Source organism: Urocampus carinirostris, chromosome 2 (assembly GCF_059441175.1).
Source record: "Urocampus carinirostris isolate Australia breed hairy pipefish chromosome 2, RoL_Ucar_1.0, whole genome shotgun sequence".
Lineage (NCBI taxonomy): Eukaryota > Metazoa > Chordata > Actinopteri > Syngnathiformes > Syngnathidae > Urocampus > Urocampus carinirostris.
The window spans coordinates 43,108,191-43,126,456 of record NC_142350.1 but is presented as its reverse complement, the minus strand read 5'-3'; the positions used below and the strand labels follow the sequence as shown (position 1 = coordinate 43,126,456).

At 42.3% G+C, this 18,266-nt stretch overlaps 1 protein-coding gene across 1 annotated transcript in view; it reads right to left on the bottom strand.

Annotated features, from left to right (window-relative positions):
- Positions 1–18,266, bottom strand: part of znf1035 (zinc finger protein 1035) — a 32,416-nt gene that overhangs the window by 10,180 nt on the left and 3,970 nt on the right. Inside the window, exons 2-3 of the mRNA XM_088326583.1 lie at positions 17,611–17,777; positions 3,604–3,682 (exon numbers count right to left, since the gene is read on the bottom strand). The gene's annotated coding sequence lies outside the window, so the exon portion shown is untranslated. The remainder of the gene's footprint in view (positions 1–3,603; positions 3,683–17,610; positions 17,778–18,266) is intronic.

Here is an 18,266-nt window from a genome sequence, read left to right as displayed (position 1 = left end):
AAGACTTAACTTGTGACATGGCGAAGACAAAAGAGCTGCCCAAAGACACCAGAGACAAAATTGTACACCACCACAAGGCTGAAAAAGGCTACGGACTAATTGAAGAATAGAAGAATTTACTTTTATTGTCATTCTTTGTAATCATGCACACAGAACGAAATGTCGATACATCTGACCCGTACAGTTAAACTGTAGCGAGCCGATGCAGCCGCAGCCAAACAGGGCGCCGCCATTTTAGACCCAACTGCTGTGTTGGGAGTCATTAGGTGACCAAACCCCCCAATTCCAACCCTTAATGTCGAGCGCCAAGCAGGAAGTCTTAGGTATGACACGGCCGAGGCGTGAACCAGCGACCTTCCAGTCTCGGAGCAGGCGCCCTACCATCTAGGCTACCGAGCAGCTTGGTGAAAAAGGTCCACTGTTGGAGCAATCATTGGAAAATGGAAGTCGCTAAACATAACGGTCAATCTCAATTGGAGTGGAGCCCCATGCAAGATATCCCCTCGCGGGGTCTCAATGATTCTAAGAAAGGTGAGGAATCAGCCTGGAACTACATGACAGGAGTTGGTCAATGACCTGAAAAGAGATGGAAGGTTACTGTAGGTAATACACTAAGACGTCATGATTTGAAATCATGCATGACAAGAAAGGTTTCCCTGCTTAAACTAGGACATGTCAAGGCCCGTCTTAAGTTTGCCAAATCACCATTTGGATGATACAGAGGAGTCATGGGAGAAAGTTTTGTGGTCAGATGAGACCAAAATAGAACTTTTGGGTCATAATTCCACTAAGCGTGTTCGGAGGAAGAAGAATGAAAAGTACAATCTGAAGAAAACCATTCCTACTGTGAAGCATGGGGTTGGTAGCACCATGCTTTGGGGGTGTTTTTCTGCACATGGGACAGGACGAGTGCACTGCATTAAAGAGAGGATGACTGGGGCTGTGTATTGAGAGATTTTGGGTAACAACCTTCTTCCCCCAGTCAGAGTATTGAAGATGGGTCATGGCTGGATCTTCCAACACGACAATGACCCAAAGCACACAGGCAGGAAAAACAAGGAGTGGCTCGGCAAGAAGCATATCAAGGTTCTAGCATGGCCCAGCCAGTCTCCAGACCTGAACCCAATCGAAAATCGTTGGAGGGAGCTCGTACTCTGTTTCTCAGTGATAGCCCAGAAATCGGACTGATCTAGAGAAGATCTGTGTGGACGAGTAGGCCAAGAGCCCTCCTTCAGTGCGTGAAAACCTGGTGAAAAACTGGAGCATTTAAAAACTGCATCTTGTATACAATAGGGTTGTCTCTGTGTGATATTAAAATTTGTTTGATGATCTAAAACCCTTGTCAGAGATGAATACGCAAAAGACCCCCACAGAAATCAGGATGTGGGTAAATATTTTTTCATGGCACTGTATGTCTCAACTGCAGTGGTTCTTAGCCTGGGTTTGACAGAACCCAAAGGCAGGAGTGGCCAACCTGGTCCTCAAGAGCCGCATGTCCTCAATTTTTTGGAAGTTTCTCTTGCACGAGGAGGATGTAAATTATTAGCTTGTTACCAAGCTGTGTGTGAGCTTGATAATGATGCATGTGATTCTAATCACCTGTATTGGAGCAGATAAAACATGCAGGACATGCACTGGGTTGGCCACTCCTGCCCTAGGGGTTATGTGAGTCAGTCTCAGGGGTTTGGTGGAGCCTCTGTCACAAGGTCTAGGTGCACAGACACTTCCGTTTTCAAAGCAATGAAATGCCCTGCTTGGCCATCAGAGGCTGCAGTCGATCACATGACATTGCTTATCCAATAAGCGCAGGAGTGATCCAAAGAGTTGATGTCACCGTAGTGCTATGTGTAATTACTTGTATGATATGGATTCTCATCTATCACGGAACGGGATAGGTGCCAGCACCCTGTCAGCATTATTGGCAATGCCAAGTCAAGCAACTCTAGCCTTGAACCAGCAAAACTAGAGGAACACATTGGGATGGGGAATATAATAACACAACGCTTGCTGACTTTAAGGTGAAGAGAGCCAGATTTGATGATAAAGCCACTCTGCTTGCATTTGTTTTGGCCCCATTAACAAACTGATCCTAATTGAATCGTATAGAGTTGCGTACATTATCTCAAAGAGAGCAAACCGCATATCAATGGTGTAACACTTGTAAAACCAAATTTGATCATCGAAATAGTGGCGTAAGGAAAGAAATTCCTCTTTCAAATGACACCATCAGCGAAAGAGGACGTTAATTAAGACATCTCGGCTCAAGTGGTCGCAGATGAAAGAAAAAAAGGTTATATTTTGAATTTGAAAATTTATATTACATACATACATACATACATACATATAAACCCACGCAAGCACAGGGAGAAAATGCAAACTCCGCACAGGAAGGTTGGTAGCTTGACTTGAACCCATGACCTCAGAATTGTGCCGCACACGCGCTAACCACCGTGCCGTGTATATATATATATATATATATATATACACACACACACTTATATACATACACACACAATACAAAATCTAACTTACAGCAATGTCAGGATATTTTTCGTCATCCCGAAAAAGGTTTGTATCTACGGTTTTACTTAAGTTGAACGGTCCCAAGTAGTGGAGCGTCTGTGTGTGTGTATATTATATATATATATATATATATATATACACACTTATCCGCTTATCCTCATTACCACTCTGGATGATATTGCATTAGTCACCGTTCAAGGCAATGTTGAGTATACTGTAACCATTTTTGTACCAAAATTATTTTTGAACTTGTTTTTTGTTAGATCAATCTCCAGCCATCCATTATCTGCACCGCTTATCCTAAGTAGGGTCGCGGGGGTGCTGGAGCCCATGCCAGCCATTTTCGGGCAGTGGGCAGGAGAAACCCTGAACTGGTTGCCAGCCAGTACACTTGCTCATTCACACCTAGGGACAATTTAAACCAGCCAATTAAACTGACAGGCATGTTTTTGAAATGTGGGAGAAATCAGGAATGCCCAGAGGAAACCCACGCAACCACACTCATCTGCCGTGCCGCCGTATATAAATATATTTATAATTTTAACACTAATGTAGGAAGTGCACATATAAAACTGGCGGACTTTAGTAGCTCAAAGAGTGGTAAGTACCACTGCTCTATTGGCCACGCACTGTGCATAAATGGTTGTAGATAGGGCATTTTATCAATATTTTGGTAAGAATCCTTTGTATCCCTTTAAGATGGACAAAAGGCGGTGTAGTCATAAAGGGAGTGCAACGACAGAAACTGAATGAAATTGTTAAATGTTCGTCTCGTGTTTGCATCGCTGCTCAATTAAAATGTTACTTGCGAAACTGACCACACCATGCTACCCAATTTAGTCTTCTAGGTGTTCTTTCAAGGTTGGCCACTTTTAAGTGTGCCAAATAATCACAAAGATGGTATTTAGCAATATAGATAGGATGTGTAATAAAAGTAGTTTCTGCACAAAAAACATGACCAAGTATCTTTTTGTTTTCAATAGAATAATTCACTATAGAATTAAAGATAAATTTAAATTCCCATCATCAAATTGAAACAAACGGTTGTACGTCTACAGTATTAAAAACATGAACACTTACTGGTACATCACCCTTAAATCAGATGTAGGGTAGATTGTTCGTTAGTTGTTGTTCCGTGGTGTCATCAGCCAGGGGTAGACTTCAAAAATAGAAAAGGATGAATTTACATTAGCCTTCAAATTTTACAAAGTGAATACCATTTGGCAAACTACAAATGATAGCACATTTATACAAAAAATAAAGTTGAAGTAATGTGAATCTCAATCATCTTGCAACACTTCTAAAACCCCTAGCACTAAGTATGGAATCACCAGTCTTGGACAAGTACTCAGTCCGACATTTTATTCTCTAGAACAAACTTAGATAAAAAGCATGAAAAAAAAATAATGTTTTCCAAAAGTGCAACTCCTTGACATTCAGAAACACTAAAAGAAATTAATAAAAATCTTTGTGGTGGTCAGTCAAGGATACTATTATAGAACAAGCACAGGGAAAAAACATGGTATCATTCCAGTCTGAGGAAAAAAATATGGAATCATGAAAAACAGACACAGAAAAAACAATCAAAACATATCACTAGTTAGTTGCACTGCCTTTGGCTTTTATGACAGCTTGCACTCTCTGAGACATTGACTTGATAAGTGACAAACAGTATTCTTCATTAATTTCGTGCCAACTCTCTTTGATTGCAGTTGCCTGATCATCTTTGCAGGTTGGAGCCTTGCTGTGGACAATTATTTTCCATTTCCACCACAGTTTTCAGTTTGGTTGAGATCTGGACTATTTGCGGGCCATGACAATGACAGGGTGCGTCTTTCTACAAGGAATGCCTTCACAGTTTTTCTCTGTGGCATGAGGCATTGTCATCTTGGAAAATAAGTTCATCATCACCAAATGTTTTTTTAATTAAAGGAATAGGAAAGCTGTCCATAATGTCAATGTAAACCTGTGCATTTATTGGAGATTTGAGCACAGCCATCTTTGTAGTGCCTTTGCCGGACATCATTAAGGACTGTGGGAATTTGAATATTTTCTTTAGGCAGTCCTCTTTGTAAATCTCACTGGAACGGCACCAAACTAAATTAAGCAACTACGCCCGCAAGAAACATATTGTGTTTACATGCAGGCAATAGTCCGATTAAACCAGTAGAGTTATATAAATGCACACTCTGGTCCAAGGATGGTCTTCGACTACAAATTAAGTGTCGTGTTAGTCTTGATTGAGGAATAAACTGTTAACTTGGTATGCACTTTTGCAGGAAACAGATAACTATCCCTAATACGCTTGTGTGACAGGAAATTTAAAACAATATCTGTGTCCAAAATTTGAGTGGTCTACAATAGTCATGTCTGGATGTCAAAATTGTTTGTAATTAGATTTAGATCAGAAGTGTAATAATAGTCTGTAGTTTGCAATAGTCTGCACAGCCCTTTGAGACTTCTTGTGATTAAGGGCTCTACAAATAAACATGACTTGACTTGACTATGACTGCTTTTATTTTACAACGAGCAAATCTGTGAAGGGCGAAACACATTAGGTAGGCGGATTGGGAGTTCGGGAGGAGTGCTGGGGGTGTGACGTCATGCTTGTCCCAGAGGGTTTTTATTTGTTAGAATTGCATTAAAATGTTGAAAGTAAGAAGAGGCCTCCAAGTTCCCTAACAGTCCAAACACCAACCTGAACCCCAAAAAAGAAAATAAGAGCTTATTCAAGTGTGTCTATGAAATGCACATACTTGCACGTGCATCATGAAAGAGCTGACTGAGGCTGCAATTATGACACAAAGCCAGAGGTGGCAGCCATGAGTAAAAAAGTTCCAAATTCCGTCCAGGTTCTTTAAAGAATGATTGTTTAATAAATCGTTGGGCTTTTGGGTCGACAACACACTGTGAAAGGTCTTTCTTCTGGACAGCATTTATGGATATTTAGAGTCAAAAACGGGATACAAATATAGTTAATAGACTGGATTTAAATACTACTTTTGAAGTCACTGAATACCTCTCAAAGCGCTTTACAATGTGCTTCACACACACACACACACACACACACACACACACACACACACACACACACACACACACACACACACACACACACACACACACACACACACACACACACACACACACACACACACACACACACACACACACACACACACACACACACACACACACACACACACACACACACACACACACACACACACACACACACACAGCTTATTGGGGGTTCAGTGTCGAGTCCAATGACATTTAACTCAAAAGGAACCAGGAATCAAGCCTGCGACCACCCGGTCACAAGACGAACACTCAAGCTCCGGAGCGATTGCCACATGCAATCCACTTATTTTTAATTAGGTGCTGTGGCAGTTCCAAGGATGGGATTCAACACAAAAGCACTACGCTGAAGCATGCTGAAGACATGTTGGTTTCTGTGCCAACACTTAAGGATTGTCAAGGGGACTCAGTTAATCTGCTTCAAAATCTGGCTGAAGACTTCCAAAGGTAATACTGCCAACTTCATGTTGACTATATGGGCAGAGTTATTTCACACAGAACCATCTTGGCGATGCCTAACCAGCTGTAAGAAGCACCACAACCTCTTACACATGACCTTTCTTAGCATGACTAGTTTCCGCTCAGTTGATTACGCTTTTAAAACAGCGCCACTGAAGGAAATGACAATGGTGGAAATCAGACAGTGAGGTCTCCTTTGAAAAAGACCTATTAGTCCAAAATGGTGTTTGAGACAATTGAGTGGGAGATACCGACAGCTTCTAAGTTGGCAACTACAGACTATTGATGGTTCTTTTGTATTTGCAAGGTAGACATAGTAAGTATGCATCAGCAGTGCCAATGGTGGGACTACCAGTGGCCGGGGAACACAACCTGTAACGTAATACAGTACAAAGCTGGACAGTGAAGTCCAGGGTTGGCCACTCTGCTCCCAAGGCGTAGCAGCTTTCTATTCTGGTTAAGAAAAGGCATCCGGAATTAACATGGGGTAGCGAGGAACCATAAACACACATAACTGATTTATCGAGTTTGTGATGACTCAGGCTTAGTGTTTGTTATGGTTATTATATCCAGATGTCACCAGCAAAGGGAAGCATGAGAGTGAATCCTGCAGACATCAAGGACCAGATTTTATTTTGTTGCCAGATACAGAGACAACATCTTCTGATAGTTTGTGCTGTAAGGATGCTGGGTTTTTAGCTATTAAACAGAAAGGAAAACATTTCAGGAAAGTGAAGGCTTAGGCCTCGCACACCTAACACACTGACGATCTTCATCTTGTTTCTGGCGTCAGATGTGCAAGGGCACTTTTTGAGGGTAACGGTGCGACACCGATGGTGCAGAGTATCAAACGGGTTTGATATTGTTGGCGCTCTGTCGCCAAATCCTTCAAGTGTGCGAGGGTAGCGAGGAAAACCGCAACTTGGCATAAGACTATTGAGTCAAATAAACTAGTTAGGAAAGGCAATGACAGAGCAAACAAGTCACACCAACAACGAATAGTAAACAAGACAAAAATTTAAAGCAAAAAAACTGCTCGCCTTTTATTAGGCTAAAAATAACTAGTGTTTCATGGTCGATGCTCTACTATTCTAAAGCTAAATCAGTGAGAAAACCGACCAAAGTTCTCATTTGAGTTCTGAAGGTTAATTTAATTAATGCTTGCAAAAAGCTCAATTGGCAGGGTGTGCTTTTCCACTCTAACTAAATGAGCGGTCACATTTTGTACCGCATGAAATGCTTTTGGGTTGACACACGCCTGCACAGCATTTGATAATAAAGGACCAATTGAAGCAATCAAATATTGAATTTAATTAAACTAAACTAAATTAGGGCGACACCGCGGTTAAGTAGTTAGCAGGTCTGCGGCACAGTTCGTAGGTCATGGGTTCAGATCCAGCTACCAGCCTTCCTGTGCGGAGTTTGCATGTTCTCCCTGTGCCTGGGTGGGTTTCCTCTGGGAACTCTGGCTTCCTGCATGCAGGACAGGTGAATTGGTGACTCCAAACTGTCGCTAGGTATGTGTGAGTGTATGAATGGTTGTATATCTCTGTGTGCCCATGCGACTGGCAGGCAAACATTTAAAGGTATCCCATGCTCACTGCCTGAAAATAGCTGGGATGGGCTCCAGCACCCCAGCGACCCTGTTGAGGATAAGCGGTAAAGATAATGGATGGGTGGATGGAAACAACTTACTTCCATACACTGAACCATTACGTGCGGGGAAATGCAACATTCATGTTTCCACCAAATTGATTGACTGCTTGGTCGTGCTGTGCTGTCATGGGAACATTAAGTTGTACAAACAAAGTGGCACAAGACCAAACAAGAGGGTCCCTAAACGGTCTGCGCAACACCAACAGCAGTCCAAGTGAAAGAACACAACACGTGTGAAGCTCAATCAAAGGTAAATCAACAGCTGAGCAGCAAAGGAACCATCCATAAAGGGCTGAGTTCCAACAAAAACGTACCTGCTTGTGATGATGTACCTCCTTGTTGGAGTCATTGGCAACTCTGAAGCCTGTGCCTTACTAATTGAGGTTGTCCTTGACTCCTGCTCTAGCCCGACTGGCAGAGGAGCATATGGGGTATGCGGAAGTTGGACTGCTACAAAAAGGGGAAAATAATCCCAGCAAAGATGACGTGTGCTCAATGACAGTTTAGATATTTGAGGTAAACATGTGTGAGTAAAAAAAAAAAATAGAGCACTTTGGCAGTTTGGGGGAGTTGCTCTGCTGCCCTTCGCAAGTGACAAAGGCAATCTTGGTTGGTCTGAAATCACACTATTTATAGTAGTCTAGAATCAAGTCACTTCAGCTGGTACAAAATGCCGCAGCGAGGCTTTTAACTAGGACAAAAAAGTACGATCACATAACACCGAATTTGGCTAACCTGCATTGGCTCCCAGTTAGCCATAGATGTGATTTCATGGTTCTCTTAGTATTGTACAAAATCATACATGGACTTGCTCCCACTTATCTTTCAGATCTGATTTGCCCCTACGTCCCGGTCCGAAGCCTACTATCTGAGAGTGCCGGTCTTCTGGTGATCCCAAGAGCAAAGAAGTGTTCTGCTGGTTCGAGAGCGTTCTCCATCCGGGCACCGGTGTTGTGGAATGCTCTTCCCCCTGAGATCCGATCTGCAACCTCAGTGGAAATGTTTAAATCTAAACTTAAAACTCACTTCTACTCCATAGCATATGAATAACCTACTCTTCTCGTCGGCTGAAAAATAGTCTGTGTAATATAGTGTAAAGTGTAATAATCTGTGAAGCCCTTTGAGACTCTTCGTGATTTAGGGCCATACAAATAAAAATGACTTGACTTGATTGTCACAGTTGTTTTGAAGAAACGTCTCTGACATTCTAAAATTTGGTCCTTCGAGCCGGATGACCATGTTTTCTCTTCGGTGGATGATCGACGACGTCTGAAAACTGAGCACCGTCCTCCCTTCCACGAGGCCAGTCCTCGGACGTCCTCCACCGGGAGAAAACAAACGTCATCCAACGAATCGTGTGCATCCCGACCAACGGAGAGATTGTCACAGGTCAGTGGTTGTACAACGCAAGTGAAGACAGTACAGAACCCATGTTGTCTGCTGCTTTCGAAAGAAGGCAGTACAGAACAACCCATGTTGTTTGCTGCTTTCGAAAGAGGGCAATACAGAACAACCCATGTTCTTTGCTGCTTTCGAAAGAAGGCAGTACACAACAACCCATGTTGTTTCATATTTTCAAAAGGAGGCAGTACAGAACAACCCATGTTGTTTCATATTTTCAAAAGAAGGCAGTACAGAACAACCAATGTTGTTTCCTATTTTCAACAAGTGGTGAGAGAAACGTTTAGTTTCAGGACACAGAAAATAATCAGTCTCTGAGAGAGTGAATGTGTAGAGTGAATGTCCAAAATTTGAGAAATCTAAAACTGACCAAGGGTTGTGAGTAAAAACACCCAGGAATACCTGCTCCAAATTGGGAGTAGAAGCTTAGTATTTGACCCAAAGTCAGGCACCTTGAATTTTTCTCCAAACCGAGGAAACAGATCTAGACAGCTATAAGAATTAAGACCGCTTGAAGTGGCGGCAAAGTTAACCACAAAATCCAATTGTCCAATTTCCGAGGCTAAAGTAAAAGAAAAATGCATTTGGCTGAAATTGATTACAAGGGAACAACACAATTTACCAGAAAGTGGCAAAAGTATGGATTTTCCGGAGATGTAGAAGACTGTGGAGAATTGGACATATTAAATTAGTAAATTATTTCTTAAAGACAAACAAAAGAGAAAAGACAACACCCATGGTAACCAGTGTTTTTTTTTTGCAAGGCTCGTCTTGATAGGGCCAGACAAATTCGAAGACGAAAGATTGAAAAAAAGAACAAGAAAATAGACAACCTGACGACAACCGTCGTTAACCCAACCAACCGGGACCAGAGTGTCGTACAAGCATCACCACATTACGTTCAAACCACAATCGCTGAGTCTGACAATGTGTTACCACAAACAACCAAACAAAAGTTATATCTGTCTTTGCCATCATATTCTCAGGTGACAGGTAAACTGATGGACAACCAGAGGCGAAAGAACCATACGAACTTAATCAGAGCATCAACATTTATCAGACCCGTTCTAAAGGATCAGTGGGCCAGTGGACACGTACCATTAATCCAACCGCTCAACTGGCTCCTGACATGAATCATCAACCCTGCTGAAATTATCAAATTCAGGCCTACCCAATGTTAGAAATGTCTGTCCAAGGTGAAGAACGCATTTTTTGTATACAGACCATGGACCCCGACCAGGTATAGAGACATTGCGAGATCACTTCCGAATCCAAATAAAGATTCTGAAACGTTTGTTAACAAAATGATAAACATTGTTCACAATTACCACCTGAATGCAAGGGAATTTTTGAAGTTATTGGCATTAACAACGGGGTAAAATTCGGTGCTATAGTCCAACAATTTCATCCAAGACGAAACGACACACAGTTCATTCCGTATGAGGAACTGACGCATCCAGACGGCGGGCATTTAGGCCGAATCATGGAAAGATGTGCCGATGCATTCAGGAAAACTTCTGATCCAAAGGAAATTACGAAATGTACCCAGAAACCAGAGGAGTCTGTGGATGATTTCTTTCACAGACTCCGCACCGTTCTCAAGGTGCATGGCGGAATCCCAGAGTCATTTCAAGTCAAGTCATTTTTATTTGTATAGCCCTTAATCACAAAGAGTCTCAAAGGGCTTCACAGGTTATTACACATAAGCAGTTTAGGTTATTCATATGCTATAGAGTAGAAGTGAGTTTTAAGCTTAGATTTAAACATTTCCACTGAGGTTGCAGATCGGATCTCAGGGGGAAGAGCATTCCACAACACCGGTGCCCGGATGGAGAACGCTCTCGAACCTGCGGAACACTTCTTGGCTCTTGGGATCACCAGAAGACCGGCGCTCTTAGAGAATCAGAAAGAATTATTTATTCCCATCTAAGACAACACTTTCTAAATCAAGTTCGAGCCAAATTTGCAATTATGTGAAGAAGCATAAATTGAAATGGCCGACTTGTCAAATGGAAGAATTCCTAAATTATTTAAGAAATTATGAATGTGTCGAACAGAAAAAGAAAATACAGAGCGCCCTGTGATAAACAAACTTTACAGGAAAGCAATATGATAACAGAAGGGGACCGCGCAACACGATCAACAAAAAAACTCAACTTGACTTGGCCAAATTGACACCCCAAAAAAAAAACAGTGGTTCAAAGAAGGCAAGTGCCTTAAGTGCGGTGGAGAGGGCCATCGCGCTTGCCATTGTACATCCGAGGCCAAGCCTTATCGGCACCGTGTTGACGATTCATCTGATGATTCATAACTAGGCCAGGAATCCAGAGGGGTCACAGACCGCAGATTGGTGTCTGAACCCCTGGAATTCTCTTCCATTAGTGACAATGATGGGGATGTTGAGGAAGAAATTAAACACATGTTCGACCTCGAGAGTTACTTACAGGGAGTGCAGAATTATTAGGCAAGTTGTATTTTTGAGGATTAATTTTATTATTGAACAACAACCATGTTCTTAATGAACCCAAAAGTCTCATTAATATCAAAGCTGAATATTTTGGAAGTTGGAGTGGGGCTTTTTTAGTTTTAGCTATTTTAGGAGGATATCTGTGTGTGCAGGTGACTATTACTGTGCATAATTATTAAACAACTTAACAAAAAACAAATGTATACCCATTTCAATTATTTATTTTCATCAGGGAAACCAATATAACAGCTCAACATTCACAAATATACATTTCTGACATTCAAAAACAAAACAAAAACAAATCAGTGACCAATATAGCCACTTTTCTTTGCAAGGACACTCAAAAGCCTGCCATCCATGGATTCTGTCAGTGCTTTGATCTGTTCACGATCAACATTGCGTGCAGCAGCAACCACAGCCTCCCAGACACTGTTCAGAGAGGTGTACTGTTTTCCCTCCTTGTAAATCTCACATTTGATGAGGGACCACAGGTTCTCTATGGGGTTCAGATCAGGTGAACAAGGAGGCCATGTCATTAGTTTTTCTTCTTTTAGACCCTTTCTTGCCAGCCACGCTGTGGAGTACTTGGATGTGTGTGATGGAGCGTTGTCCTGCATGAAAATCATGTTTTTCTTGAAGGATGCGGACTTCTTCCTGTACCACTGCTTGAAGAAGGTGTCTTCCAGAAACTGGCAGTAGGACTGAGAGTTGAGCTTGAGTCCATCCTCAACCCGAAAAGGCCCCACAAGCTCATCTTTGATGATACCAGCCCATACCAGTACCCCACCTCCACCTTGCTGGCGTCTGAGGCGGACTGGAGCTCTCTGCCCTTTACCGATCCAGTCACGGGCCCATCCATCTGGCCCATCAAGACTCACTCTCATTTCATCAGTCCATAAAACCTTAGAAAAATCCGTCTTGAGATTTTTCTTGGCCCAGTCTTGACGTTTCAGCTTGTGTGTCTTGTTCAGTGGTGGTCGTTTTTCAGCCTTTCTTACCTTGGCCATGTCTCTGAGTATTGCACACCTTGTGCTTTTGGGCACTCCAGTGATGTTGCAGCTCTGAAATATGGCAAAACTGGTGGCAAGTGGCATCTTGGCAGCTGTACGCTTGACTTTTCTCAGTTCACGGGCAGTTATTTTGCGCCTTGGTTTTTCTACATGCTTCTTCTTCTGTTGACTATTTTGAATGTAACGCTTGATTGTTCGATGATCACGCTTCAGAGGCTTGGCAATTTTAAGAGTGCTGCATCCCTCTGCAAGATATCTCACTATTTTTGACTTTTCAGAGCCTGTCAAGTCCCTCTTCTGACCCATTTTGCCAAAGGAAAGGAAGTTGCCTAATAATTATGCACACCTGATATAGGGTGTTGATGTCATTAGACCACACCCCTTCATTACAGAGATGCACATCACCTGATATGCTTAATTGGTAGTAGGCTTTCGAGCCTATACAGCTTGGAGTAAGACAACATGTATAAAGAGGATGATGTGGTCAAAATACTCATTTGCCTAATAATTCTGCACTCCCTGTAATGCATCATCAGACTGAACCCATGATGAAACCAGAGCTAACGTTACTAGTCCAAGGAACAGTTTGCCTGGTAGACAAGGGTTGTGACCATTTCAGGAAAGTGGGACCCCGCTACAGTCAAACCAAGAAAAAGAGGTTTATATGCGTGGAGATTACGGTTTATCTATCTATCTACCCTGGTCATATCCCTCGAGAGGGGTGACCGACAGCAAGACAAACACATACAAAAAAACAAAGAAAATAAAAAGGGGAAAAGTAGCAACAACAAAAAAAAAAAAAAAATTACACACAAAATTTTTGGACCATGGCCAACCCAAATGCCCTAACACCCACAAGTTAAGCACCTCGGCACCCAAGTCGGTCATGCTTTCGTCCCTCCAAATGAAACGGGACACAAGAAAGCGGCCATATCACTCAGGTCAGGGTGACACAACACACTCTTAAGTTCAACAGCAGGGCCCGACAGCTTCCACTGGTTTACCCCTGCCACATCATACAGGTGCCCTGATATCCCTTAGAACGTGTCCAAATATCCTACTATCCTTTTACGACACCTCTCCACTCCTTCCTATCACCAAGAGCTCGCGCTTCCATTATATTTAGACCCTATTCCTGCAGTGCAGTCATAACACTATCCATCCACGTCAATCGCGGCCTTCCTCTTGGTCTCCTTCCATTGACTTCTGCTCTGTAGATCCTAGTCAAAATTCACTCCTCATCAATCCTCTCCATGTGTCCAAACCAACGGAGTACTCTCTTATCCACACGCTTGCTCAGTTCCACTACTACTCCAGTTCTGTCTCTCACAGTTTCATTTGTCAATCTATCCAATCTTGTCACTCTTAACATACTCCCCAACACTTCATCTCAAAACCATTTAATTTCCTTCTCAAATTTGCGTTCAGGCTCCAAGTCTCTGCACCATACAACACAGTCGGCACAATCACTCTCTCATACAGTCCTCTCTTAACATCCACTCATACTCTTGTTGCTCATCACTCCCCTCAGAGCACCCAAAACCTTGCTTTCTTGAGTCTCTCTGTGCAATACCTCGCACTCCATTCCAACAACTGCAGCCACATCACAACCCAAGTACCTAAAGCTTTCAACTTCTTCCAGCACCCGCCCATGCAACCTTATTTCTAACGCCATGCCCAATCCATCACGTGAACACTTCATCACCTTACTCTTCCCAACATTCACACATAACACACTCTTCCAAACTCAAATACCAACCTTCTCAATGTTTCCTCAGAATCAGCCACAAGCGCGGTGTCATCTGCAAACAACTGACTTACCTGCCACACCATTCCACCGTTGTCCATCATCTCTACACCTCTGCCACTCTTGTATTCACCTCTCTCACCACACATTCATGTACACATTAAAAAGCCATGGTGACATCACAAACCCCGGTCTCACACCAGTCAACACAGGGAACCACTCACTTGTCTCACTCCCTACTCTTACACATGCTCTGCTGTTCACATACAAACTCTTCAATGCTTCCAACAACTTTCCACCCATTCCATACATTACCATCACCTGCCACAACGCCTCTTTATCAACTCTGTCGTACGCCTTTTTCCAAGTACATGAAAGCCAAACAAACATCCTTACCTTTTGCAAAATATTTATCGCACACCTGTCGTACTGCAAACACCTGATCCACACATCCTCTTCCTTTCCTGAAACCACTCTGCTCCTTCATCACCACCCCATCCGTTCTTTCTCTCACTCTGCTTACGGTTTAGTTCAGCCATTAACTTTGTCCCATGCCATGGAGTTGTGATGTCCTGATGATCCAACTCAGAAGGTGTGTGTAGATGAAGTTCTACAATAACAGTGTCAGTTAAATTTATTAGGCTGCGATGCATTGACACAATTGGACATTAGTATCGCAGTCAATAAGCAGGCATCAAAACCTTAGAAGATGGGGCGCGTTACTGATGGTCGCTGGATGTGTTCGAGGAGGAATGGGGCAGTGACAAGTTACTAGAAGTAGCTCACAAAAGGGCCAGACCTGGGGGTGACATGCAACACCCAAAAAATTTACATGTCACCATTAGGCACAAAGAATCCCAAGGCCTCGATCCAGATTACACCACATTGTTTTTGGAATTGGCTGACCAACAAGTGGAGGCCAATTTCATTTGTTGGAAAAGGAAGTGGTGCTTTGCCACTGTCAAACTCACCGAAGTGAAAATGCTACTGCCTCCTGGGCAACATCCACACATTTCACTCGTAAAGCCAAAACAATGAGAATGGAGGGACATGAATGATTTGGCCGGAACGATGCCGCATGAAATTTGGGTCCTGTCACAGAAAATCCCTGACATTGACGAAACAGAATCAGGATGTCCCGATTGCATGTTAAGTGAAATTCTGATACGATTGCACGAGTCCACCACAGCTGATTAGCCAAAAATGATGTGATGTTGCCATTTGTCATCTCCCATCCGGGCTGTGGAGTACTGGATCTGCCGACGTTGGACTCATGGAAAACACACCACCAGTAATTATACAGGGAATAATGGAATACCGAACGATAATTTGACAATAGCCGTTGAAAAAAGACACTGAGATGGGCATCCAAACTGCAGTTAAAGAATTGAAGGCAGGAATTTTACGCTGTTCAATACGCCTATATTTCGGGTCCGAAAAACACAAACAAATTGAGAGTAGACCAAGATTAGCATGCAATAAACCAGGTAATACAATCACGTGTGCCAAATGTTCCTAACCCACACACATTATTTTGAACTCATTACAAGCCAGAGTCAGGTGGTTCTCAGTGGTGGACCTGAGTAATGCCTTTTGGAGCATTCCTGTTCACTCTGACAGCCAATACTGGTTCACGTTTACGTTCGAAGGCGAAAAATTAACGTTCACAAGGTTATCTCAAGGATTTTGTGACTCCCCTAAAATTATCAGAGGCAATCACAAGGTGTTTGGCCTCCTTTGATGCACCCCACAAAAGACAAATTTTGGCATACGTGGATGACATTTTAGTGGCCTCAAATACACAAGAACAATGTAAAAATTGATACTTTGGCACCACTGCAATATTTATATGATGCAGGCAATAAAGTTTCAAAAAACAAAATACAGCTGTGGAAACAGGAAATGACTTATTTAGGAAACACTTTGACTGAACACGGATGCATTGTGCGTGACAAGCAGAAACAAGCTGTCACCAAGGCTCCAAAACCAGTATCAAAGAGGCAAAATATGTCATTTTTGGGCCTTTGCAATTATTGTCGTGCTTGGATTGCAAATTACTCCGAAATTACATGACCATTGCTGGACATCATTTATTACAAGACAATATTGCATGGACGCCAGCTTTGCATTATGTCAAGCGAGAACTTGTGTGTTAGCACTACCAAATTATGACAAACAAATTGAAGAAACAGTCACTGCAAAAAACGGGTTCATGACCTCAGTATTGCTCCAGAAACACGGAGGAAAAATGAGACCTGTTGCAAACGATTCCCAAAAATTGGATTCCGTAGCACGAGCCACTCCAAAGTGCGTGCAAGCAGTCCTTGCCGCAGCTTTGGCTGTTAAGGCCCCAAAATATAAACATTAACTTTGGGGCATAATTCTACAGATGGCAAAGGAAAACACCGTGTTGTGATTAGGACACTAATTTGCCTTAATTGAATTGGCATTCAAGCACAAACACATGCAGGACTGTGATGAGAAAATATTTTGAAAAACAATGTCAATCTCACCGTGTTCACATAACTGAATGAAACCAGTAAGATCTTTGCTACACTTTTACACGCCATCCTGAATCGGCTCCACCACTGATGTTTGCAAGGTCAACCCACCAAGTTCCAGTGAGTGCGATTGTGATAACCTCTGCCTGTGTGTCCATTACACCATAATTTTAAGTAAAATAACGTCAGGTGGTTTAGTCTACTTAAGCTCACACACCTATTAAACTGGCAAGCTTGTAGTTGATGAAAGGTAACCAGCAAGGCAGTAAATACAGTAGTATCAGTCACTCCAACACCTCCATAGGGATGGATGCTAGTTTAGAATATAATACAGTAAAATATCCAATTGTATGTCAAATAGCTTAATGATAAAACAAAATACAGAAACATGTATGCCATACACGTGTAAGATCCTTTTTATAAAGTGTGTCTCAAGGTGCCCTCTGCCGGACCAAAGGGCTATTACAAGGATGATCCAACAACTTCGCTCTTATGTGCATTTGGTTAACGTGGTGAGTGGCATATAAATCACACTCCTTGATGCAATGATGAGGAAATGTATTGCCAACTCTTTTAATAATCAATAAAAATCTATTTTATTGACTTGTTGTTGCAGCCCTCATTGACAGGTTCGTATCGAAAACAACCGCAAAATGCTCGGCTTCTGAGAAGCGGTTACCAGTGTTAACTGGCAAGCTAGCATGCTATTTAGTTAGCTTTGATATCAGGCAAATTAATTACTCTCGATTTTCGGCTGGTCCTTACCGTTAGCGTGTTCCCTTTTGTGATCGAGTCCTTTGTCTTCCCGTGTAGGTCTTGGGGCCGTGCTTTTTTCTTGATAACAATTCGTCGCTTTCCTGTCCGACTAAAACCCGGACTTAGTCCTTGATATTGGTTTTGCTGGTGTCAAAAACCCTTCAAGGAGTAGTGGGCTGCAAGGGAAATAGGTGGGCGTCATTGCATCTTTGATATCTTCCAAGGGTCAAACGAGTAGCTAACATTACTCCAAATCAGTAGGTGCCAGCAGAATATGATTATTATTTATTTTTGTATTCTAATTATCTGCTTCGGAGTTAATGCAAAGTATAATAATTTGTTATTAGATCTCCTTTATGGCTTCAAATTTTAACAGCATCTTTATGCAAACATAGAACTCAAGAAAAGAATCAATACAACACTGGAAACTGTTACCCAAGACATGATTCGGTGTGTTTCGGACGAGCTGGATTACCAGCTTGACGTATGCTGTGTCTCAGGCGGCGTGCACCTCGTTCAATTTTGCACTTTCGTACTGAAAAGTTGAGTCAAAGACCTTATGACCCATTACCTCACCTATGCATTGTTCTTCAAAAGGTTTTAACCTAACAGGCTGAAATCCTGCATGGTTGCATTTTTTTAATAAAAGTAACAGAATGTTAAGT